The 24,846-nt window shown below is 38.9% G+C and overlaps 1 long non-coding RNA gene across 1 annotated transcript in view; it reads right to left on the bottom strand.

Moving 5' to 3' along the window:
- Positions 1-2,953: 2,953 nt before the first annotated feature.
- Positions 2,954-24,846, bottom strand: part of LOC123647772 — a 93,100-nt gene continuing 71,207 nt past the window's right edge. Inside the window, exons 4-7 of the long non-coding RNA XR_006738331.1 lie at positions 22,498-22,658; positions 15,055-15,201; positions 6,046-6,100; positions 2,954-3,227 (exon numbers count right to left, since the gene is read on the bottom strand). This is a non-coding gene — a long non-coding RNA (uncharacterized LOC123647772). The remainder of the gene's footprint in view (positions 3,228-6,045; positions 6,101-15,054; positions 15,202-22,497; positions 22,659-24,846) is intronic.

Raw genomic sequence — 24,846 nt, 5'->3', positions numbered from 1 at the left:
GACAAGAGTTCCAGCTTAAAGGGTAGTCATTCTCCCTCAGTAGGGAGGTATCTCTTTCTTCATACCGAGAGGCTCATGTCTCTAGGACAGTTCAGAAGAAAATCTGCCCAAGGAGGACTGTCCTTGCCACTTGCTTAGTTCTACTGTCTCGTAGGTTGGCAGGCAGAGAGCACTGACACGGGCCAATGCTGTGACATGCCTTGAATGTTCCTGAAGCAAACATCCTTTTGCATCTGGATCTCAGGTGACAGCTCAGCAGAGAGGGTTGCCTTGGTCACAGAGGCCTAGGCAATGCCTCTGTGGCCTCCCTGGGCCTGTGGATAGGCACTGCTGCCGCCACCCCCATCTCCCCAGCAGGTGTCACCCGAGTTGGGCTTGAGGCGGCAGCTGCTCAAACAGACCAGCAGAATGAGCACACTTGTGCTTCATGGTGCATCTGGAAACTGGCCCTCTTTGGCTTTTACTGGGACATTTCTCCAGCAGTTTTATCATTCCCAAAGACAATTAGGGCAGTTGAAAACCTGGAATATTTGCACCCTTTGCTCTCTTTAGGCCTCAAGCACCAAAAACATTAAGTCCTTGTCCTAGAGGGCCTGTTCTCTTTAGAGAAAATGTTCACTGATTAAAAGGCACTGTATGTCTGTACTTATTAATTTTCAAAAATGCTGCAGTCAATATTCTTAGCAAGGAACATGATTATTGACTGCTTAGTGATGAGCTGAAGAAATGACAACAGGGTTTCTTCTGCCATGTTCTGTTTTTTATCAGGAATAAATAGTAGCACTCAACTATTCACAGTACCTACCAGCTGCCAGTGTAATTTTAAATTATATATGTAAATCCCTATTTTTGGTTCCATCAACTTCTGGTAGTATTTCTTGACTACCACTTACTACTATAAGTTGAGGATCTGACTGTCCCTAACTTACTGTCTCTACTTCTCTTCTTTTCTTATCCATATTTTTGTTGTATATTTTATTTTACATGGTTGATGACGGTAACATTTATTTTTTATTTTATTTTATTTTTTTTTTTTTTTGAGACAGAGTCTCGCTCTGTTGCCCGGGCTAGAGTGAGTGCCATGGCATCAGCCTAGCTCACAGCAACCTCAAACTCCCGGGCTTAAGCGATCCTACTGCCTCAGCCTCCCGAGTAGCTGGGACTACAGGCATGCGCCACCATGCCCGGCTAATTTTTTCTATATATATTTTTAGTTGGTCAGATAATTTCTTTCCATTTTTAGTAGAGACAGGGTCTCGCTCAGGCCAGTCTCGAACTCCTGACCTCAAGCGATCCACCCGCCTCGGCCTCCCAGAGGGCTAGGATTACAGGTGTGAGCCACCGCGCCCGGCCCGATGATGGTAACATTTAAATACTATTTCATAACCTTAAGTCTTCCATACTTTGTTTATAGGTTGAGTCTCAACATTAATAAGCCAATAAGCACCTTTTACATTGTAATTACTATTTAAATATTGTTCATCACAGAGCCAAATGGTATCATATAATTACTTTTTCTTCTTTGCATGTGAAATGTCATAACCCCTAGGACATTTGGAGAAAAATGTTGCTAGTGTCAAGGTCAAATAGATGATTCCCCGTCCTCACATTCAACCCATGTTCCAATCATATCACAGTACAGTGAACTTTCAGTGTGACCCGTGACTTTGTTCTGTTTGGATTTTCCTAAGATTTCTACTTGCCTTTTATTTTTCTTATTGAAAGAAGATTAATACACTACTAAAGTATCCTCAATTTCTTCTGCTTCTCAGTGGTAGTGTTGCATGGAATCCTCATTTTGCCCACAGACAACCTCCAAGAGCTCTCCAATTCTTCTGTCCCGATGGATCAACTGTTCTTCAGGCCTGATGGCAGGCTGGAGCTTGCCTTTGCCACACTATCGTGTTAGAACCACTCTTCCCTTAATTACAGCTTTCTTTCCCCTGTTTTTGCTAAAATCACTTTCTTATTCTCCCAGGCAAATATTCTGAGTCCCTGTATGGCTAAAAATGTATTTTATCCTCCCACTTGATTGACAGTTTGGCAGGATACAGAATTCTGGGTCAAATTAGATCCAGGGCAAAATAATTTTCCCTTAGAACTTTATGGCATTGCTCAGTAACTTTCATCATCCGGTGTTGCTGATGCTAGCTGATTTTCTGTTACAACATAGGCTACTTGATTTGCTAGTTTGTTTCACTCTAAAAACTTTTTGGGTCTTCTCTTTATTTTGACTTTTCTGAGTCTGATGAGATTATTCTTACATTCTCTTCTGTGTGGCTCAGCACATTTGATGAGCCCTGTTAAACTGAAGATTTGTGCCTTTCTTCAACTCTTGTAAATTTTCCCCACGATTACCAAAAATTCTACCCTCTATTACATAGTCTTAAAAATCTGCAGTTACTATTAGTCATGTGTTGAACCCTGGATTCATCTTTCACTTATTGTTTTCCCATGTTTTTTATTTATCTTTTTGGTCCTAAGATTGCTTTGACTTTATCAAAATTTGCTATTGATTTTTAAACTTTTAACATTTTTTTATTCTAAGAGTTAATTCTTTGACTGTCCCTTTATGATATCCCTCTATTCTTGTCTTAAATACAATGTCTTCTCAATTCTGTTTCATATAATCAGATTTTTAAAAGTTATCATCCATTTCCTTAATAGCTCTGCTTCCTTGGGGTCAGTTTTTTATTTATTTTGGTCCTGCTTTTACATACTGCTCTTCTTACTTATATATTGTTCATGCATATTCAAGAATGAGAGACAAAGCTAATTATTCTAGGTAATAGAATATTTTCTGCTTTACAGAAACTGTATGATTATTTCCCCCAACAAACCTCTGCCCTGGATGGTAAGGCTTATTGTAATCTTTGTGTATCTGTATGGAATATATTTATTAATAATGGCAGGCTTTGCTTTAGGGTGATCAGTGAGGAACAATCCACCCAAATTCTGAAGAAAAAATGCTTTATTCTGGGGCAGCAATACCTACATAGAAGTCTTTGCTTTCTAAAGATTGTTTTGTTTTTTTAGAGGTGTGCCCAGTATTTTGTTTGGGTTTGATTTGGTTTTGGCTTTTATTTGTTTGTTTTCTTAGTCTGGGTGTAAATCCAAGCTAGTAGTTGTTCTAGAAATGGATGCCAAGAAGAGGAGGAGTGTGGGGCTCACTTCTGCTGCTTTTATCTTCAATCTGTCCTTCTTTTTTCGGCTCACTCCTGTACCTGCTGAAGCAGAGTACAGAACCTGTTAAGTTTCACAGGTAAGATCAGCTCTCACTTCCCCTACAGGCCCACCTGCCCTATGGCTTCCTCTGCTTTACTCATTAATCAACACACTTTAATTTGTCCTCTTCTGGGAATTTCTTGAAATTATATATTCTCCAATGATTCCCTCCTTCTAAACTCTTTGCTGTTATCAGTTTATTCCTTTTCAAGTTTCTCTAAGTCCTGAACTTCAACTGGGTCTCAGGAAATAAAGGGAGTCCATGAGTGAGCACATTTTTTGCATTTGAATCAGAAGCCCCACAACACTTGTTTTGAGATGTTTAGACAAGAGAGGGGCAGTATTGCCTCTACCCCATGGCCAGAGAGGAGATCTCAACAGAGGACAATTGTGCCAAGACAGCAAATGGCTCTCTCATAAGGGTCGTGAGCCACAGAGACTATATGGCAACTGGGCTAAGGTACTTGGAGTCTGTTCAAGGCATGCATGGTGCAGGGGTCAGTCAGAGCCTTGAGCAGAGTTTACAGACAGAATTTGGGGCTCTGACTCTCTCCTTTCCAGGATTCTAGTTTCTCTTTACAGTTACTGTGGAATTCCTGATCTCTATCCTCTGTTTCTTCAAGGTGGAAAGAATACAGGTTTCTTATCAGAATTTTGGTCAGTTCATACAGAACCAAGTTTGGTGTGTTCTCAGGCTTAAAGCCATCAAAATGGAGATCTCCCCCTCATTGGTCCCTTCTTGCAGGTTTCAACTCCCCTCAGTTCAGTTTTCTCACCTGTAAAAGGGAGATAATCAGTGCCCTTTAAAGATTTTTTTAAGATTAGGAAACAAAAAGATCAGAAGGAGCCAAACCAAGACTGTAAGGTGGTTGCCAAATGATTTCCCATTGAAACTCCCACAAAATTGCCCTTGTTTGATCAGAGGAATGAGCAGGAGCATGGTTGTAGTGGAGAAATACTCTCTAGCAAAGCTCTTCAAGATGTTTTTCTGCTAGTTAAAGGTTTGGCTAACTTTCTGAAAGCACTCTCCTATGAAGCAGATGTTATTGTTCTTTGGCCCTTCAAAAAGTCAACAAACAAAATGCCTTGAGCATCCCCAAAAACTGTTGCCATGACCTTTGCTCTCAAGTGGTCTACTTTTGCTTTGACTGGACCACTTCCACCTCTTGGTAGCCATTGCTTTGATTGTGCTTAGTCTCTATGATTGTACTGGTAAAGCCATGTTTTGTCTCCTATTACAATTCTTCAAAGAAATTCATCAGGATCTTGATCCCACTTGTTTAAAATTTCCATTGAAAGCTCTGCTCCTGTCTGCAGCTAATCTGGGTGCAATGGTTTTGGCATGCATCCAGTGGAAAGTTTGCTCAACTTTAATATTTTAGTCAGAATTGTGTAATTGTGTAAGCTGAACCAGTTGAGATGTCTATGGTGTTGGCTATTTTTCCTGATGTTAATTGTCAGTCCTCTTTCATTAGGACACAAATAAGATTAATTTTTTTCCTCATAAATTGTTGTGGATGGTCTGGCACTGCCAACTTCATCTTCAACATCATCTTGTCCCTTCTTAAAAGGAGTTATCAATTTGTAAACTACTGATTTCTTTGGGGCATTGTCCCCATAAACTTTTCATAAGGCATCGAAGACTTCACCATTTTTCCACCCAAGTGTCACCATAAATTTGACATTTGTTCTTATGTCAATTTGAGCAGAATTTTGTATTGCTCAGATAGCAGCTGTTTTCAAACTGATGTCTTATCTTTCTTAGTGCCTCAAACTAGATCCTATTCAGACATGTCATAGCAAGTTAGTATGAGTTTGTTTTATTGCAAAAAAATTGAAACCTATGCATTTTTTTCATAAGACACATTTTCCAGGAACTTTTTGAAGACCTTTCATACATACCTACATATGTAATATATATGCTATAAGGCATATAGTATAAACACTTTATAAATATAGTAAGAATTAAATAAATTAATTTTTTTCAAAAACATAAAAAATATAGGAAAGAGCTTTTTTAAAAAAGTCTTCTTTTCCCTTTAGATAGTAGCGTAACTAATACATAGTAGAGCCTAAAAATTATTTATGGATAAAATAGAGGAGAATGCACAGGCCACAGTGTGATACATATATAGTAGTTTTATATTGCTGCTATAACAAGTTACCATAAACTCAGTGGCTTAAAATAATCCAAATTTATTATCTTAGAGTTCTGCAGGTCAGAAGTCCAAAATGGGTTGGCAGGGCTACATTCCTTCTGAAGGCTCTATGAGAAGTTCCATTTCCTTGACTTTTCTAGCTTCTGTAAGTTGCCCACATTCCTTGGTACATGGCTCCATATCACTCTGAGCTCTGCTTCTATAGTCCCATCTCCTGCTCTGACTCTGACACTCCTGCCCCCCTCTTGTACGGGAACTTGTGGTTATACTGGGCTCACCCAGATAACACAGGATAATTTTCTTATCTCAAGATCTTTGACTAAATCTCATCTGCAAAACCCCTGTTGTCATGTAAAGTAACACATCCGCAGGTTTCTGGGACTAGCATGTGAACATCTTTCGGGGCCCATTATTCTATCTGCCACAGTATAATTCCAATTTGAATTTAGTGCTATCTTCCTTACAAGTGAGCTAAAAATAGCCAAATACATGGGCTGTTAGATGAATTTGAACATTCACTTAGATTTTATCTTTAATATTATTAACATAGTCCCATGTTAAAATGGCATTTTAAATCTCTAGGAAGCTCCACATCAAATTCTGAACGGCAATACCATAAGCAATAATGTCTTAGCACCATCATGTCAGATAACATTCTTACCAGTTACCCAGGCTTCATTTTTGACTGAATGATTTTCAAAAGAATTTCTTTTGCCCTGCAAGTGTTAGAGAAATAAAATAATGATCATTTGGTCATTACTTCCCCATTTTTTCTAAAAGTCCTGGATAGCCCATTTTTTAAAGTAATTTTTAAAAAAGATATCCTGGGGCTAGGCAATTAACTACTCTAATAATTATGCTATTGTCTGTTCCTTGCTGTCTATCTCTGTCTTTCTATGCTACCTTCCTCCTTCATACATGTACCCTGTTTCCTACCCCACTGCCATGCTCCCTTTAGCTCTTTGCCCACTTGAGATACCCTTATAATGGGTATCTGCCTTCACTACTGTTATCTGAGGACTTGAGGCCTCTTCCTTTATAAGGTAAATATCTTAGGCAGGGTAACCTAACTATTGTATTAATAACGACCAGTCTCAAATTTGGAGTGGATTAACACAATAAATGCTACTTCTCCCTCATATCACAGTCTAATGCAGGTTGGCAGGATATATAGGGGAGTCCTGTGTTCCATACAGTCATCCAGGGACCCAGTCTGTCTGTCTACCTTGAGGATCCATATTCCTCTGGCTCTGTGGAGTTTTCTCTGTTCAGCCAGTAGGTGGAGAAAGAGAGAAAGTTTGCACATGGGAGGGCTACATGTATCAGGCCTAGAAGTGGCATTTGTCACTTCTGCCTGTATCTGATTAGCCAGACTTTAGTCACTTGGCTGCACCTAATTAACTGCAAGAAAGTCTGTGTGGGGAAAAGAGTCTAGCTTGTGAGCCCCAGGAAGAAAAGAAAAATATCTGGCGAACAGGTAGTCAGTTTATTCAGCAATAATATTATATTATGTTACATAATATATGAGTACATCATATGATGATATTGATGATATAAAAATTATATATCATCCATATGCCTGGCTAGATTTTGAGATCTTTTATGACAAGGGATTTTGTATCACATTTTCTAAAACAGTATCTAACACTTACAGTAGCTGCCCAATAAATGTTTGATGAATGAATCATAGTGTATTGAAGCTAAAAGAGTCCTAGGAGATTATCTCACCTAGGCCCTTCATTTTAAATGTGAAGAATCAGAAATCTAGAGATGCTAAGCACTTTACCCATGTTCATAGGCAGAGCTGGGACCCATTTATCTCATATCCCAGATCAAACGAGACACTCTTTTAAAACCAACTTATCTTGTTTCCCAGACCAAATGAGACTCTCTTTTTAACCAACTTATCAGAACTTCTACATCTAAACAAGTGTTATTTGCTCCAACAGAGTCTCTTTGGGAGTTTCCATACTAGTCAAACACTACTGCCATGTAAAAAATTCATGGAGCTTCATTTTGGGAATTGCTTTCATAGCCTGTGGCATTTTCTTTAGAATTTCATTAATGGTGGCTGGTAAATATTCATCCTTTGAAGATGAATTTGATTCTGAGAAAAAAGTTGCTTGGAGCCCATTTTGATAGATAAAAGTGAATGGAGGTGACCCAACTGTGCAATACTGGTTTTGGTTAAAAAAAAAAAAAATGGTGAGACTGTGCATTACTTTATGACAGGTTTTCCCAAATAATTTGCCAACCAGCTTGGGGGACAATTTCAGAAGAGGAGATGTGCTGGCATTTTGAGCAATGGCATCATTGTTGGAATAAATTCATGGAAATGTATATGTAACTCATGTGTCAGAAATGCTTGTGTTGCAAAATACTCTTGTTAATTTCAGGTGCCTTAAGATTCTCTCTACTAAGAAACTTAGAAGAATTTTAGGCCCATACTAGCTCCTTATTCAAACACCAGCCACAAGTGGGAAAAAGGAAGTGTTATTAAAATAACAGAGGAAAGATTTCTGGAAAAAATGGTAGAAAATGGGTAACCTGATACACCCTTTTCTTGGAATACTTAGGAAAATATGAGAATAAAAGAAAGACTACAGAATGCTAGAAATTGACAGTTCACCTCCACCAGATCTCCAGTCCAGGAGCTGAGAAGATTCTAAAAGCAACCACGTGCAAAGTGAGAGAATCCAATAAGAAAACTTCTGCCCTTTCCAACCGTAAGCCCCAGGTCAGAAGAGACCTTCCCTCCTTAGAGATGATTAACACATAAACTAGAAACAACAGGAACTCTCAATGAGAGTTTACAACCAAAAATAGAGAAAACAATGCTGTAGCAAAATGTGTCCAGGGTCTGCCTTCAATTACCCTAAGTTAAGCTGGGGAAGAGGGAAGCCAGAGTTCAGAATTCTTGCTTTTGTTTTATATAGGTATGTAAAAATTTACATATCCGTCTCAGTACCTTATACTTACACCTGGCCTATTTTGAGAAGCACCACAGAATTTCCCCTTACCATCCAGTTTAAAGGTTTTTGCACTTGCATAATTACACTCTTTTGCTAAATTACCACCTTGAGCAAAGGCACAGGAGAAAGGATGGTTGAGCATGCGCTTCCTGGGAAAGTGCTGTTTTGCCGTAACAGGAGTCTTTTCTAGAGTACACATGCATGTCAGAAAATAGCAACAAGAACATTTATGGCCACAAAATAATTATCCAAGGATTCAACAAAGACCCTACGCGTGAAAAGCTTTCACCGGCCTCCTCTGTCCACAGAATTACACATAACAAGAAACATCACCACAATTCCACCACACCTGTGCCACCCTGTCCTCAGGCTAAGCTCTACTGCCTCTTGGCTGTGGCATTTCCAAGAAAGCAGGAGATAAGCAAATATGCTGGGTGGATGGGTTATCCGGTCACGACAACCCACCATACCTGTCTCACTGAAACAGCTGAACTTCTTAAAATGTTTTGTCCCTTGGCCTTTTAGGCTGCACCCTCCTGAAAGCGTATTCACAGAAACCAACATTGAGGGTTTCAAATTTCATCTCCCCACAATCATATTCAGACTAAATTGTCCTCAGTTAGCAGTCAAAGGCTGATTCCTCTATCTGCCAGTCCTGCAAACTCCACCTGGGATGAGGGACCCAGCTGTGCTCTTTTCTGCCTCTCACAACTTCAAAAGTAATAAAGCCTCAGCAACTGGAATTTAGCTGTCAATTTTGCTGATGAGGCAACAGGAAAATTAGAAATCATTCCCCGGCCTATAGCTGGGTTGGACTCAACAGATGCTAACTAGAGCAAGAAGCAGTGGCTGCGCAGTGAAGCCAACAGCCAGGACCAAGGCTCAGGGAGAAACTATTGACTGAGAAAGGGATATTTTAAAATAGTCATCTTGCTGCTCAAATTTTAAAGGGGGATTCTCTGATAATTGAGGGTTGTTTAAAACTTGATCTCCTCTGTTAAAAACAAAACAAACAACTTAGAAATGTATAAAGCACATTCCCTGGAGACCAATATAACACAGAAAATATGATAATGCAAAGCCTAGGCAGCTGAGTTTTTATTTGTGCCTAGCTTCAGAAAGCAAAACCCCTCAGGAGTCCGAACCCAAGGCTCATTTATTCTTAATAAGCTCAGTTCCAGGGGCCCTGTAAGCCTCCAGCTAATGACAACATCGCTAGTAGCTGGGGTAGCTGGATTCCAAAGAAGAGTGAGTATCTAATTGAGATTAGAAATAAGTGTTGATGCATGTCAGCATTTGTTAATGTCCCGAGCCCATGTCTTATGATTTTAAAAGTTCATTCAGCAAGGATTTTCTAGCCCGCTAAGAAAGAACATTTCTTGGTGCTAATCAAAATGGCACTTGCAGTAACAGGCAGTTCCTCTCACCTCTCCTTGTCTCCATCCACAGATCTGGTGCCACAGCTCTCTGAGAAGCTAGTCCTGGCCCACAGGACACAGACGGGGTCTACAAACGTCATGCTCCAAACCGGCTATCTCCTGGTCATGAGAGTCTTCAAGCCAGATGGCAAGCCATGAATTCACATTTCACACCCTTCTCAGGGATTTAGGTCTTTCTTCTCTGAGGAGTCCAGGGCTGCTGGGCTCCTTGTCCCAGTGAAGGATCTGGGACAGCAACTTAGCTGTGTCTCCAGTATGCTTGGTTTTGTAAAGCCACTATCCTCACGTAAGCCTAGCTCAAACCACTTTCTCTGGATTCCCAGATGTAATAATTCAAATGATTCTCCCTATTCTCTTGGTCAGCCCCATCTGTACCAAAAGCAATGCATTTTACAAATGATGTCAGCAGTACAGATGATACCAAGGAACAGAATGAAGTTAACTGGCCCACAGGGATTGGCTTCTACTTTAGATGGGCCTGGGTTGTGTTTCCCTAACAGAACATGAAAAGGGACTTTCTGGCTAAGGAGACATCAAAAGCAGACAGAGGGACATTCTTCTTGGAGATAGCAGTATAGTAACACTAAATCTAGGAGGCATTTCTGATTTCTGATTTCCACCTATCTTCAGTGTAGTCCAAGGAAATCCTGGGGTTTCACTTTCCACTGAACTCAGAATTCTGTAGCCTTTCAGGGCACCTTACCACAGACCCAGACCTAGAACTGGGCTAATACTTTGGCCTAGCTGCCCCCAGCAATAGGAGCACTTTGTTCTTGCAACCTGTCTAATCCTGGGGGTATTCAATCAAATTCAAGCATCCTACACACTCAGATATTTAAACAGGAGTCTGTTCACTATAGTGTGGTAGACAACACAGAATGGTCCAAGTGAGTTCCCCTGGCTGGCGTGAAACATTTATTTCTAGGAAGGGCACCTCCTGTGCCAGGAGTGGAAGTAGTTTGGTCTGGCTACTGCTGGTCAGAAGGATCTGTCAGGTATCAGATGGCTCCCAAGGGAACAACACCTATCTGCTGCAGCCCCAAGACCTTTTCCAGGGTTCAATTCTCTTTCCTTAAAAGTTACCTCATCAGAGGAAGGGGCTTATTTCCTTCTGGCTGTACTATTCCTGTCTTGGCATAGCAAAGTATAGTGCATAGGTTTTTTTGTTTGTTTTTTCAGAGGCAGGTCTCTCTCTCTTCCCAGGTGGGAATGCAGTGGTACAATCATAGCTTACTGTAACCTCAAACTCCTGGGCTTAAATGATCCTCCTGTCTCAGCCTCCCAAGTAGCTGGGACCATGCCTGGCTAATTCTTTTTAAAAATTTTTTGTAGAGACAACATCTTGCTATGTTGCCCAGGCTGGTCTCAAACTCCTGGGCTCAAGCAACCCTCCTGCCTTGGCTTCCCAAATTGCTGGGATTATAGGTGTGAGCCACCATGCCGGGCCTCATTTAAGAAATGTTAATGATCCAAGGTTGCACTTGTTGTAACAAAATGGCACTAATGTTAGATAAACACCTTCTTCACTTCCCTTCATGTAGTCATCTTCCAAGACAAGAAAATTTTTCTTTTAAAGAAAATCCCTCTATATCCCTTGACCTTGATATTACATAAATAGCAGCTATAATTTATTGAGTACATACTATGTACCAGGCATGATTGGCTCAAGCAGAATAGAAAGGAGTGAATATGAAATATAGTGGCAGAAATGAACAGAAACTATGTGATTAGCTATATTCTGTTACATTAACATGTAGCAGAAACTCAATTATGGCACCTCAAGCAAGTGCCAACTTCCCAAGACATTGGTCAGAAAGTAAATTTCCCAAGCTTTGAGAACTCACCTTCACTTACCACACATTTATCATCTATAACTGTATATACTCCTATAAATACACACATACACACTCACTCAGAGTCTCTGCTAGCCGGTAAGGTGCCTTTGTGCAAATTAACAAAAGTCATCTTCTCTAGAGGGCCAAATAGCAAAAAGTCTCCCTTCATCTGAGCCAACGCTTGACAACAGAGCTTGCTGAATTTCAGCTCCTATCAGCCCCCTTGACTCTGCCCAATCTGCACCACCATGTGTGGTTTAGTGGTCCTGCTCAACCTCCCTAGCCCCTGGGATTGCTAAGGGGATCCATTAGCCTTAGTCCCTGGATATCTTTTTTCCCCCCCTCTGCACACTAGACCATTAATATCTTAAGCTCCCTGGGGCCAGCATCTTCTGTAGCTGGTAGTCAAAACATCATTTGTGGGTAATTTGTTAATTCTCATGCAAGTGAGATGATGGCTTCCAATTTAAATCACATCTACCTAGCAGCCCCTATGCAACCTCTCCAAAATTCCCATGAAAATACATATACTAGAAACCCCAGTGATAAGGAAAACACTGATGGAAAAAAAACAACTGTCAAAATATGGGAGGAATTTTAACTAACTATAGAAAGTTAGACTGTGAAAACAAATCTATTTCATGCTTCATTTGTCTCTTCCTGGCAACCAAAATCCACCTGAAAAGAGCTTGTTCCTCCTCTTCTTCCCTGCATCCTGATTCCAGCACCAAACAGGGACATGAACAGCTACCCTTGCACTAAGGTACTCTTTCTCCCTCTCTTTCCTGCAGGCACACAATGAAGCTTTAGTATTTTGGTGATTCTTCAAACAAATACTTCTTAAGTATTTGTTCGACATTTGTTCAGATGAGGAAGAAAGGAAAAGAATTGATATTCTATTTTAAAATTGTATACCTTATTCTTACTATTCAAAATAAGGACTCTACTAAACATACTAAATTAACATTTTAGCCTACTGAAAATGCCTGTTTCAGAATTTCAAATCACTTATAAATGTATTAGTTATTCATATACATTAAGAATAAAGATATAATAACAAAGTCTTACTTGAAATTTGTTTACATTATTTTTTCTCATTTTTTATGCCAGGAAAAAATGTTTCCCACTTAACTTTTTTGCTTCTTCAATTTTATTTTTTCATTTTCCAAACCAGATAATTTCTTGGCAGGCATATTTAAAATTTATACTAAAAATTAATTCCCTGGTTCTTAATAAACACATTCTGCTACATAACAAATCACTTCAAGATTAATGATATGAAACAAACAACAATAATTTATTATTTGCTGTCATGATTCTGGGATCTGACTGGGCTCAGCAAGGTGGTTTTCACTCAAGGTCTCCCACACAGTTGCAGACAGTAATGGGGCTGGAGCTGCCTCAAAAAAAAAAAAAAAAAAAACCACAACTCACTCAAATCTCACATGTCTGGTGCATGGGCTAGGGATACAAGCATAATTGGGACTCCTTAAGCATCTCCTTCTCTCTGCATCGTCTTTCCACATGGCCTTTCCTGCATGGTAGCTTTAGGGTAGCCAGATTTCTTACATGGTGGCTCAGGGTTCTAACGGCACATAGAGAGAGAGCCATGCAGAAACTTGTTCCTAGCCCAGCTTTGGAAGTCATGTAGCATTCAATGACATTCTATTCATTAGAAGCAAGCCACTAAGCCTCCAGCCTCTACTCAAGAGGAGGAAACTAGACTTTACCTTTCTTTTCTTTTCTTTTTTTTTTTTTTGAGACAGAGTCTCACTCAGTCGCTCCAGGTAGAGTGCAGTGGCATCATCATAGCTCACTGCAACCTCAAACTCCTGGGCTCAAGCAATCCTCCTGCCTCAGCTCCTGAGCTACAATGCCTGGCTAATTTTTCTATTTTTAGTAGAAACAGGGTCTCGCTCTTACTCAAGCTGGTCTTGAACTCCTGACCTCAAGCAATCCTCCTGCCTCAGCCTCCTAGAGTGCTAGGATTATACCACACCAAGAGTCTACCTTTTAATGGGAAAAATGTCCAAGAACTTGCAGATGCATGTTAAAGTCTCTACAACACAGTACTATGCCATACATTATTCAGTTTCCTGATTTTTTTTTTTTTGGCTGAATGCAACTGCTGAATTCAAGTGATAGTTATATATCTGGATATAGGATTGAGGCATGCTAGTTATATGTGTAAATTGCAAAAATATTCAACAACTCAGTGCCAGCAAGGGATTTTAAAAAAATTTCCACTTTGGGGCAATATAAATTTGCTTTTAATTAATATTAGTTGCAAGTTATACAAGAAGTCACAAAACTCCACAGACATTTTAGATTTTGATCCTTGATAGTACTCAACATTGTCAATTGATGTCTCCTAAAAATGCTCTTTCTTTGGTTTCCATAACCCAGAACCCCTCTGATTTCCCTCGTACCTCTCTGACAGCTCCCCCAATATCCCTTTTATCAGGCTTATCCTCCTCTGACAAGCCACTGAATGTTGATGCTCCTCAAGGCTTGGTTTGGCGGCACTTTTTTCTCTCTTTGTACTTACTCTCTAGGCAATGTCATCCAGACTCACAGCTTTACGCATCACCTTGATGCCACTGATTCTCTGAATCAAATCCCCAGTTTGGACCTCTCCTTGGGTCTGGATCTGCAGAATCACTGTCTACTTGACATCTCCACTTACATGTTTTAAATGTTGTTGAATTCAACACATGCACAACTAAATGTATGGTATTCTCTCCAAACCTAGTTCTCTTCTTGTGACATCTCCATGGATGCCATCATTAATCACTCACTCATCACTTCATTCAGAAACTAGGAGTTGTCCTTGACACATTCCTCTCTCTCACTGAGCCATGCCCAATTGATTACAGAGCCTTGTATATGTTTTCTCCCAAATGTCTCTCAAATATACTTCCCTTTCCATTTCTACAGCCATTCTCACTCTAGTGTGAGCGACCATCATCTCTCTACCAGCCTACTGCCATTGACTCCTCTTTGGTCTTCCTCTTTCACCCTTGCTCCTCTGCATTCAATTCTCCACACAATATCCAGACGGACCTCCTTGTGATACAAATCTTTGTATGTCACTCCCAAATTTACACCTTCCAATTGCTTCCTTTGGTTTTTAGGATAAAAACCAAATTCTTATCTTGGCATACAAGGCTTTCCACATTTTAGTTCCTACCTACCTCTCCAGATCCACTTATTTCTGTTCAGACATACCAACTTTTTCTCAGTCCCTCTTAAGTGTCATGCATGGCCCCTACCACAGGAATTTACACTCAGAGCTCAATCTCCCTGAAGTGTTCCTCTCCTGCTTCATACAGTCATTTCTTCAGGGGCTCCTCTCTGACCTCCTGACCAGGACCATTCTCCTGTTACCTGCTCTCATAGGCAGCAGGCACCTCAAAGCACTTACCATGGTGGGTTTTTGTTTTGTCTTGCTTTTGTTTTTATGATTGCTTGATTGGGGTCTCTCTCTTTCAGTTTGCTGTAAGCTCCACGAAGTCCATTTTTGCTCATCATTCTATCCCCTGTTCAGTGATGCATGTTTGGCATTAAAAACCTGTTGAAGAAATTTATTGAATTAAGAGCCAAAAAGCAATAAAACAATGTCTATAAAATTTTGATGAAAAAATGTTATGACTAAGAGATTGTTTTAAGTTTTAAATTTACTGTTAATGTTTCACTTTTTCCTTGCTTAAAAAAAATTAAAATACTACAGGTAATATTAATGAGTCTTTGACTATTGCCCACCCCCAACATCACATACATGTGTGCACATTCAAAAAGCCTTTCTTACTTAACAGAGATAACTACTGTTGAAAATTTAGTATGTATTCTTTCTCAATTTTCTCTATACCTTTACATATGTACATATGTACCTAGAAAAAAATACTTAATGCTAATTTGTGAGGATGAGGGGGTAGGGTCCTCAAGAATTTTCTGCTTGGATTTCTGTTTGCTTTCTTTTGGGAAGGCAACAAAAAGACATTCTAAGATAAGCAAGTGCTAAAAACATATATCACTCATGTATCTTTTTTGAAAAAAATTTCTTGAAAAATTATTTCATCGAAGCAAAGATACACAAAAGTTGTGATTACAAAGAACTCACAGGTTATCTATGCTCATTTTAAAATCCAGAGTTGTGAGGCCGGGCATGGTGGCTCACGCCTGTAATCCTAGCACTCTGGGAGGCTGAGGTGGGTGGATTGTTTGAGCTCAGGAGTTCAAGACCTGTCTGAGCAACAGTGAGACCTCGTCTCTACTAAAAATAGAAAGAAATTATCTGGACAACTAAAAATATATAGAAAAAATTAGCTGGACATGGTGGCACATGCCTGTAGTCCCAGCTACTCGGGAGGCTGAGGCAGTAGGATTGCTTGAGCCCAGGAGTTTGAGGTTGTTGTGAGCTAGGCTGATGCCACGGCACTCTAGCCCAGGCAACAGAGCAAGACTCTGTCTCAAAAAAAAAAAAAAAAGAAAAGAAAAATCCAGAGTTGTGTGTTTGCACATGAGGACTACAGTCAGAAGCAATCTTTCTTTATAAGGTCTCACACTATTTTTCCCTTTTTGTTTCCACATCTGTCAGAGTGCCAGGAAACTGGGATCTTAAGCCATATTCCTCACTCTCCAGAGATTGCTAATTTTGTTTAATAACATCATGAAATAATAATAATCCTGTTCCAGTACTTGCTAATAATGATCAAACACTATGTGGCTAGGATGCTGTCCCAGAAGAATTGCTAGAAAAATCTCTCTTTTATGCTCCATGAAAGCACAGTTGTACAAAGAACATATTGTTCATTTCATTGCCAAGGAAATTTAGATAAGATTAGCTGCTTTGAAACTCATGTAGTTTTTTAAGTGATAAAGAATAACAAAGCAGATGCTGTCTGTCATTACATTTTGTTTTTTATCATTTTTTATCTATTATCTGTGAAGTTATCTGCATTACCGATGCTTAAAAATCAGAATACAAATGAGCTGTGTTTTAAGACATATGTAAAGACAAATACACCAAAATCTTAATAGTTTCTGTATCTGAATTTAATTATGTGACCCTACTATGTGACAGGTACTAGGGACAGAGCAATGGACAGGACTGACAAAAAGGGTAGTTGAATTCTGGCTGCTTTATTCCCATTTTGTATTTTATGATAATTTATACTTTCTACAAATTCCACATTTCTCTTACTTTTACTTTCATTGCAATTAAGTTATTCACAGCATTCTTTTGTAATATCCTTAAACTTGCCTGCATCAATAATTTTGTCTCATTTCATTCTTGATATTTATTTATAGCTTATGTTATAGTTTATTTGTAGCTTCTGCTGCTTTTTTCTTAAGCATTCCTGCCAGAGATTTATCAATATCTTAAGGCTTTTCAAAATGTTTAGTTTTGTTGATCCCTCTACTGTAACTTTTCTTCATAGTTCACTAATTTCTGTTCTTTTGTTTGTTATTTTCATTCTTCTATGTTTTCATAAGTGTATTCTATTTTTTAACTTCCTAATTTGGATGCTTTGCTTATTTATTTTCAACCTTTCTTATTCTCTAATATAACCATAATAAGCTATGCATTTCCGTCTAACTATCACATACATTTAAGACTATAAATTTCCCTCTGAGTACAACCAAATACCACAGGTTTTATTATGTAGTTTTTTTTATTACTCAGTTCTTAATGCTAAAGAATCCTGTAAGTAATACCTACAATCTGTAGTTTACAACAACCACAATCTGTCACAGTCTATATGCCTTATCTAATTTTTCCAATAATTCCCAACCAAGAAGCCATGGAGACCTAATTAGTACTAATAGTATCATGAATAATTTGAGCATAAACTCTGTCTTTATGGTCTGAATACAAAGACTGTGGGCAAACAGGCTAAGACAAAATAGCGTTCATTCCCTGTGAAGTTGCCAATCCATTAATTTAGTAAATAACCTAATCTTACTTTCTCTCATTCTGAATAAAAATTCTTTCCCAGGTATCCTTGGGAAGTTAATTTCCTGACTGTATCTCATGTATACATCTATACATATGTTTAGTTTTTAATAAAAATCTGTCTAATGGTCAATTTCATTACTGCTTTTTGATTTAACACGTTTTTAAATACCTGTTATTTCTGACACATGGGTTATCTAAAAGTAAGTGTCAAAATTTACAAATGAGAGTTTTCTTAAGTTATCTTTTTGGTTTTTATTTCTAATTTGTTAGCCTTGCAGTCATAGAATATGGTCTGAATAATACAAAATCTTTAAAATTTGTAAATATTTGCTTAATTGCATAGAATCATGTCTTTTAAATGTTCCATGAAAACTTGATACAAATATATATTCCCCATTTGTTGGGTAAAGTGCTCTATATGGCCATTAGAATAGGATTGCTTTTTTTATTTTCTTTGCTACTGTCTCACTCTGTTGCCTGGGCTAGAGTACAGTGGTGCTATCATAGCTCATTGCAGCCTTGAACTCCTGGGCTCTTAATGCCTCAGCCTCCTGAGTAGTTGGTACTACAGGCGTGCCACCATGGCTGGCTAATTTTTTTTAGGGGTCTTGCTATGTTGCTCAGGCTGGTCTTGAACACCTGGCCTCAAGAGATCCTCCCACCCTGGCCTCCCAAAGTGCTAGGATTATAGGCATGAGCCACAGTGCCCCACCAGAATTGCTTTTTGTAGTGTTCAAATCTTCTATGTTCTTGATTATTTTTTTTCTGGTTCATTTATCAATTATTGAGAGATGTGTGTTAAAATCTCCTACTTTGTAGCTGTGTCTGTTTTTCCTCAGAGTTTCATCAATTAAAAACTATGTAAATAGGTGCATCCAAGATTAAAATTATTATATCTTTATGGTGAGTTGAAGCTTTAACTAACGTTTAGACACGCTGTTCATCTCTAGTAAAGCCTTTTGCCTTAAAGTATATTTTATCTGATAATAATATACATAGCTATGCCAACTTTTCTTTTGTTACTGTTTACCTGCATATATTTTTTTCTCATGCTTTTGCTGTTAACCTTTCTGTGTTCGTATGTTTTAGATGTGTCTTATGTAAACAGTCATTGGATAAATATTTTAAAATTCAATGTGGCAAACTTTGTCCTTTAACTGGAGAGTTCAATTTGTGAACATTTATTCCACTGCCTTCTGGCTGCTTCTGTTGCTATTCAAAGTCAACTATACCCTCTTTGTAGGTAATTCTCCTCTTTTCTCTTACTGCTTTTAAGATCTTTTCTTTGATTATTGTATTCTTCCATTTTATAATAGCAGATGTATATGGGTGTAAACACAATGACATATGTAAGTGTGGGTTTTCTTTTAATTGTTAGGCTTAGGGTTCTTTGAATATACTGAATCTAGGATTGGTATCTTTTATTAATTCTGGTATGTTTTCAGCTATTATGCTTTCTAATATTATCTTTCATTCTTTCAACTCACTCCTGGGACTATGATTAGACATATATTGTAGCTTCTCTTTCTATTATCCATATCCCTTAACTTCTCTATTATATTTTCCATCTTCATGTCTCCCTGTGATGAATTCTAGGAAATTTATTTACACCTATCTTCCATCTTACTAAATCTCTCCTCAACTGTGTCAAATCTGCTATTTAACCAATCTATAGTTTTCTAATTTTCATCATTATATTTTTCATTCCTAGAAATTCTATTCAGTTCTTTTTCTACTATGAAAATATATTGTCTCTTAATATACTTTCAGTAACCTCTATTTAATTTCTTTAAACATTGAACATACTTCTTTTATATCTTATTACTGATCATTTCAACATATACAGTCTTTGCTGATCTAATTCTATGGTTAATGGTTTCTGCTGACTCTCTTTCACAGCTTGTTTCCTCATATATTCAGTGATTTATGCCTGTAAGCTCATATTCCTTGGCACTTTATCTGTGGAATTCATTGAGGCTTGAGTTTAATGTGAGTCCCTCCAGAGATGATTTGCATTTGTTCCTGCCAAAGACCTGAGGACACAACCAATCCAGGACCACTTTAAATTAAATTTTCAACTGGGGTTTTTTAAGGCCAAATAAAAGCATGAATTCTAGCCCTAATCCTTTTCGAGTATAAACTTATGGCTTAGGAATTTCTAGAGAGATTTTTTTTCTTTGCCCTCCAATCTGGTCCACAAACAGGGCAGTTTGTTTTTTTTAGTTTTGTTCCACCCTGAGTATGATGTTGCCTTTCAGGGAGTTTCAGCTTTGCTGAGGGAGCATGTTCTCTAATCTTCCACCTGTTTAGACCTTATCTTATATCTTTTTCTAGCATAAGTGGTCTTTTAAACCCACTCTATTTCATAGGGATCAGTGGATATTCTCAGGTTAAACATCAGCCCCAGAGTATGCTTCTCTCTAGTTTCCTGCCTTTCTGTGATTTTGCCTCAGGAATATTCCCGTATTTTCCCTTAATTCGACTGTGCATTAAAAACAAAGTTTTTCCTCTTTTATCTAGCATTCTTTTTTTTTTTTCCACATCAGTTCCAGATCTAGCATTTTTAAGTGTGCTACACGGGTAGAGAGATTCCTCTGAACATCCACTCTGCCATATTACCAGAATCTGAACCTTTTTATACTTTTCTGTATTTTCACATTTTCTACAAAGACTGTGTTTTATTTTTCTACTTTTAAGGCCAGATATTTTTCCCAAAAAGGTATATGTACCATTTTGAATATGATATATGATCACAGCAACATTGAAATATATGCACTCAAAAATACTAGAGGGAAATATGCCAATATATATATAGATAGGAGAATTATAGAGAGTTTTTTCTTTTTAATTTTCTTTCTGAATTTTTTATAATAAATGTTTTAGAATAGAAAAAATAACATTAGTTTTTAAGAAAAGGAATGAGAGTAAAAGACAGAAAATGATAATATCAAGAAACTACTCATGTGCCCATCTAGAAAATTATTGAACTATGTTTTAATTATAAAAATCAATTTCTTACAATATTAATTGTTAAGCTACTTCAATTTGACCTTAGCTATTGTCTCAGCATATCATCCCACCAGGTCCAGACTATCCTGAAATCAGAATGGTTCTTTCCAAATGCATTTATACTGACGCATACTGAAACCAAGGAACATATGTATTGCATGAGGAAGATGTCAATGCAGATAGCCCCAGGCTTTCATTTCTTATGAAATACTGTACTTATATCATGGGAGAAGAATAATCCCTTGCACTTCTGACTCTATAGCTCTGGAAAATCTAAGTCAAACTAGCAAAGTTTTAAACTGGCAGGGATCACATGAAGCCCCTGTCTTTTGTGTTTTTCTGGAATGTAAGTTTCAAGCCTCAATTTATACAAAGGCAGAGGAAGCAGCGAGTATTAGGGCTCCTTTCTCTGCAATGGCCAGCTCACTGAGGACATGGTGGGAATCAGACATGGGATTACTAACCTTGTCCTTCCTGACTCCCCCAAATGAAGGGCCTTCTCTATGTGCTGTCCATTCAGAGAGGGGAGGTAGACCCAGAATTCACAGGAGTGGTCAGGTTTCAAAGAGAGTCTATGTGATAATAGGCACATGGTTCCACACAGTAGGACTCCTGAGTAAGCAATACCCCAGAAGAGCCCACTCATTCAGAGGTGAAGAGTTCTCTATAAAGAGATCCTAAGCTTTGCTGCATAGATTCTGGCACTGATTCTTATTGTCCAGCCATGAACACAGCACAAACTTTTTCTACTCCCAAATGCCACACAGGGATCCTTGCTCACAAATTTTTTCTTTTCTTTTTTTTTTTTTGAGACAGAGTCTCACTTTGTTGCCTGGGCTAGAGTGAGTGCCGTGGTGTCAGCCTAGCTCACAGCAACCTCAAACTCCTGGGCTTAAGCGATCTTACTGCCTCAGCCTCCCGAGTAGCTGGGACTACAGGCATGCACCACCATGCCCGGCTAATTTTTTCTATATATATTTTTAGTTGTCCAGATAATTTCTTTCTATTTTTAGTAGAGACGGGGTCTCGCTCTTGCTCAGGCTGGTCTCGAACTCCTGACCTCGAGCGATCCACCCGCCTTGGCCTCCCAGAGTGCCAGGATTACAGGCATGAGCCACCGCGCCTGGCCCACAAATTTTTTCTTAAAAAGTCAGGGAGTAACTATGTTAGACATTAAGGGGCCACAAGGTGATCTTCCCAACTGGGAAGATCGGCCATTGTAGGGCTAAAGTAACCATAGACAATAGTAAAAAAATGGGTGTGGCTGTGTTTTTTATTTATAGAAGCAAGCTGCAGTCTGGACTTGGTCCACAGGCCTTAGTTTACTGACTCCTGTCCTAGAGTCACATATACTGTGTAGAACAAGATTCATGGTTTTTAGCCCCAGTTCACCATGGTACTGTGGGGTCTCTCTCCCCTCACTGAGAAAGCATCATGGTGGTCTCCAAGCCAGTTTGTTTTTTCTTTTTACACTTTAAATGTATATGATCATATAAAATTTTGACTGCATATCAAAGTTAATCACACTTTGTTTCTAACTTTGAAATAATTTTATAATTGTGTCAATAATCAATAAGTTTTATCAATATTAGCACAGAAATTAATTTTTAAAGGAAGAGAAAAAATTTATATCTATCTGTGTGTACATATATGTACATCTGTGTATGTATGTATACACACAGATAAAATATATTAGGTAAGTATTATAAATTTAACCAACTGTCAGAATATTTGAAACCATCCAAAACCATTCTATGTTGTTCCATATTGGCATATGGTTGGTTGCAGCTATATTCTTTTTACTGAACCCTTCTACCATATGCTTATGCATTTCTGGGTCTTAGAAAGGTCTGATTTGTATATGTTTACCTACTTATTTACCTTTTTTGTTCTGCTTACCTGACTCCCTTCTCATCTGCTCCTGGGTTCCTTGACATTGGCTGGTTCCTTGTGGCTTCTTCCTTAGAATCCCCTTCAGGCTCAGCACTGAGGTTCCTCATCTTCCTCTTAAAGGGAGGCTTAACACAGTGCCTGAACTGTGGAAGGCCTTCAGTAAATACCTGGTGGAGGGTGGGAGGACAACTCCCATGATTATATGAATGATGGGCTTTGGTGGTACAAAAGCAAGAGTGTTTTCCCCTCATATACATACAAAAAAATTCCCTAATGCAACCGGACAAAGCCTCAAACATTATTATTACAGAAACATGTTTTTTTTCTGTTTTATTAAAATACATTTGAGATCTTTATTAAAAATAAAATACAGGAAGGCAACAGCCCTGAGAGGCGCTTATTTTGAAAATCAAACTCATTTTCACTCACGGCTGCCTTACCTCTAACGGTTTAAACTAATGAGACCGCTGGGAGAGACCCTATGAGCCTGGATTCAGTTCACAACAATCCAAGGAAATCCTTGATACTGCGTTATCCCTGGCACCATGGGAAAGCAGGAATGGGCCAGCTAAAGTCTGCAGGCAGGTCCAGGTGGGGTAGCAGGCAGAGGGAGCACCCTCAATGTGGGGAGAGGTCCACCTCAACAGTTGTTTGAGGTTCAAATGACACAAAGTAAGGAAAAGCCTTGGTGAATTAGAAAGCCCTAAGCAAATCTTAGAAGTTAATATGTTATAGAAAGAAAGTGTCCATGAGCTGCTGGAAAGTCTATTGCCCTATTCAGGATTCAGATGGGGCTGGCCCTGTTCAGCCACGGGTGGAGGGAAAGCAAGGCCCCCAAAGTATCTTTGAGAGGCCTCAGACTTTGCACTTGCCTAAGCTAGTACCCTGCTAGTTGGCAATGGACAAAAATAGGCTTCTTGGGTGATCACAACAAATCCCACAAGTGCTCTTGGGGATCTCAAGTCAATTGATTGTGCTTCCTGTGTGCTGGTTAGTTTCCTCTCAGAAACCCAAGCACTAAACAGGTGAGTCTCCAGCAATCCACCCTGCCCACTGCACACTGTCCTTTTAAAGGCATCCTAAGGAGCTATTGCTCCAGCAATCTGCCCTTCTGGGCTGAATGAGAACTTAGCTTCCAAGTGCTTACCCTGCACGCCAGGGTAAGGAGAACACATAAGGCACAAAATCCACTTCCCCAAGCAGAGCAGCCCAGGAATTCTCCTCTCAGCTTCACAATCTCCCTCCATCACAACTCTTCCCTATTTGTTTTAGGACAAAGGCAAAACTAATGGATGATTCCTTAATATCCAATGTTCAACATGGATATAGGAGTTTAGCGTAGATGGAAGGAATTAATCCAAAAGGCAGTTGCATTTGTAGTCACCTATTCCATGAATCCCAATTTGAGTTCAAAAACAGTGGGGAAAAGGACTAGGAGGGCAAACAGAAGGAGAGGTCCAACCCTCCAAATAATTGGTCTTTGTCAGAGGTATATACTCCCAGTGTTCTAAACAGGAATTTTAAATATTGGATACTGGCATATTTGTAAAGGTCCTTTCCCCCTGGTCTACTGTTGACTTAAAAATCATGAAAATATAAATTTGGAAGGAGAGCTTTATTTCTTAAAAGAGTTGCAACCTTTAGGCTAGGAAGGTTGAGACCAAAAGCAGGCACTTCACTGGGGCAAAGGTGGGATGGGAGTTTTATGCTAAATGAGTTGGCTAAATATACATATTCAATGGGTTACAGGAAGATCTATGAATATTCATGAGGGAGGTCTCAGGCATGTGTAGTAAGTAAGCATGTATGTCCCATGTTCACTTTGGGGTGGAGACTTAACATTAAAATACAGTAAAATTAGGCTTCAAAAGGTAAACAGAGGACATAAGGGCACTTTGTGCATAGGCTCAGAAAACTTAATTTCTTAAGTTTTTCTGGGGTCTCTTTGACCAAAGGGGGTCCATTTATTCTGGGGGTATTAGGATTTTATTTTTATTTCACATTATAAAAATTGCATCCACATTGCCATAGCCTTTTTTCAAAGGACCTATACAGACTACACCTTTCACTGGAAGAAAGAGCCAGCAAAAAAAAGAGCGGGGGGTGGGGGCGGTCAGGGGGAGAGGTTAAAAACAATATAGGTGGAGATAAAAGATAACAAGATAGTTTGGCAAGAATGACAGCTTGTTCACAGGCAAGGCTTCTTCCTCACATCACATATCCTTTTCCCATAAGCTTGTCCTCATCCTCCAGCTATATCCCTCTATCACTGATGTTTCACTTGCCCAGAGAAAGCCCAGGTGCCTTTGTGTGGCTTTCAAGTGCCTCCTTGACCTGATCCTGTACTTACTTTTC

The sequence above is a fragment of the Lemur catta genome, chromosome 1 (assembly GCF_020740605.2).
Source record: "Lemur catta isolate mLemCat1 chromosome 1, mLemCat1.pri, whole genome shotgun sequence".
In the NCBI taxonomy this organism is placed as follows: domain Eukaryota; kingdom Metazoa; phylum Chordata; class Mammalia; order Primates; family Lemuridae; genus Lemur; species Lemur catta.
This window is presented reverse-complemented; position numbering and strand designations above follow the sequence as displayed.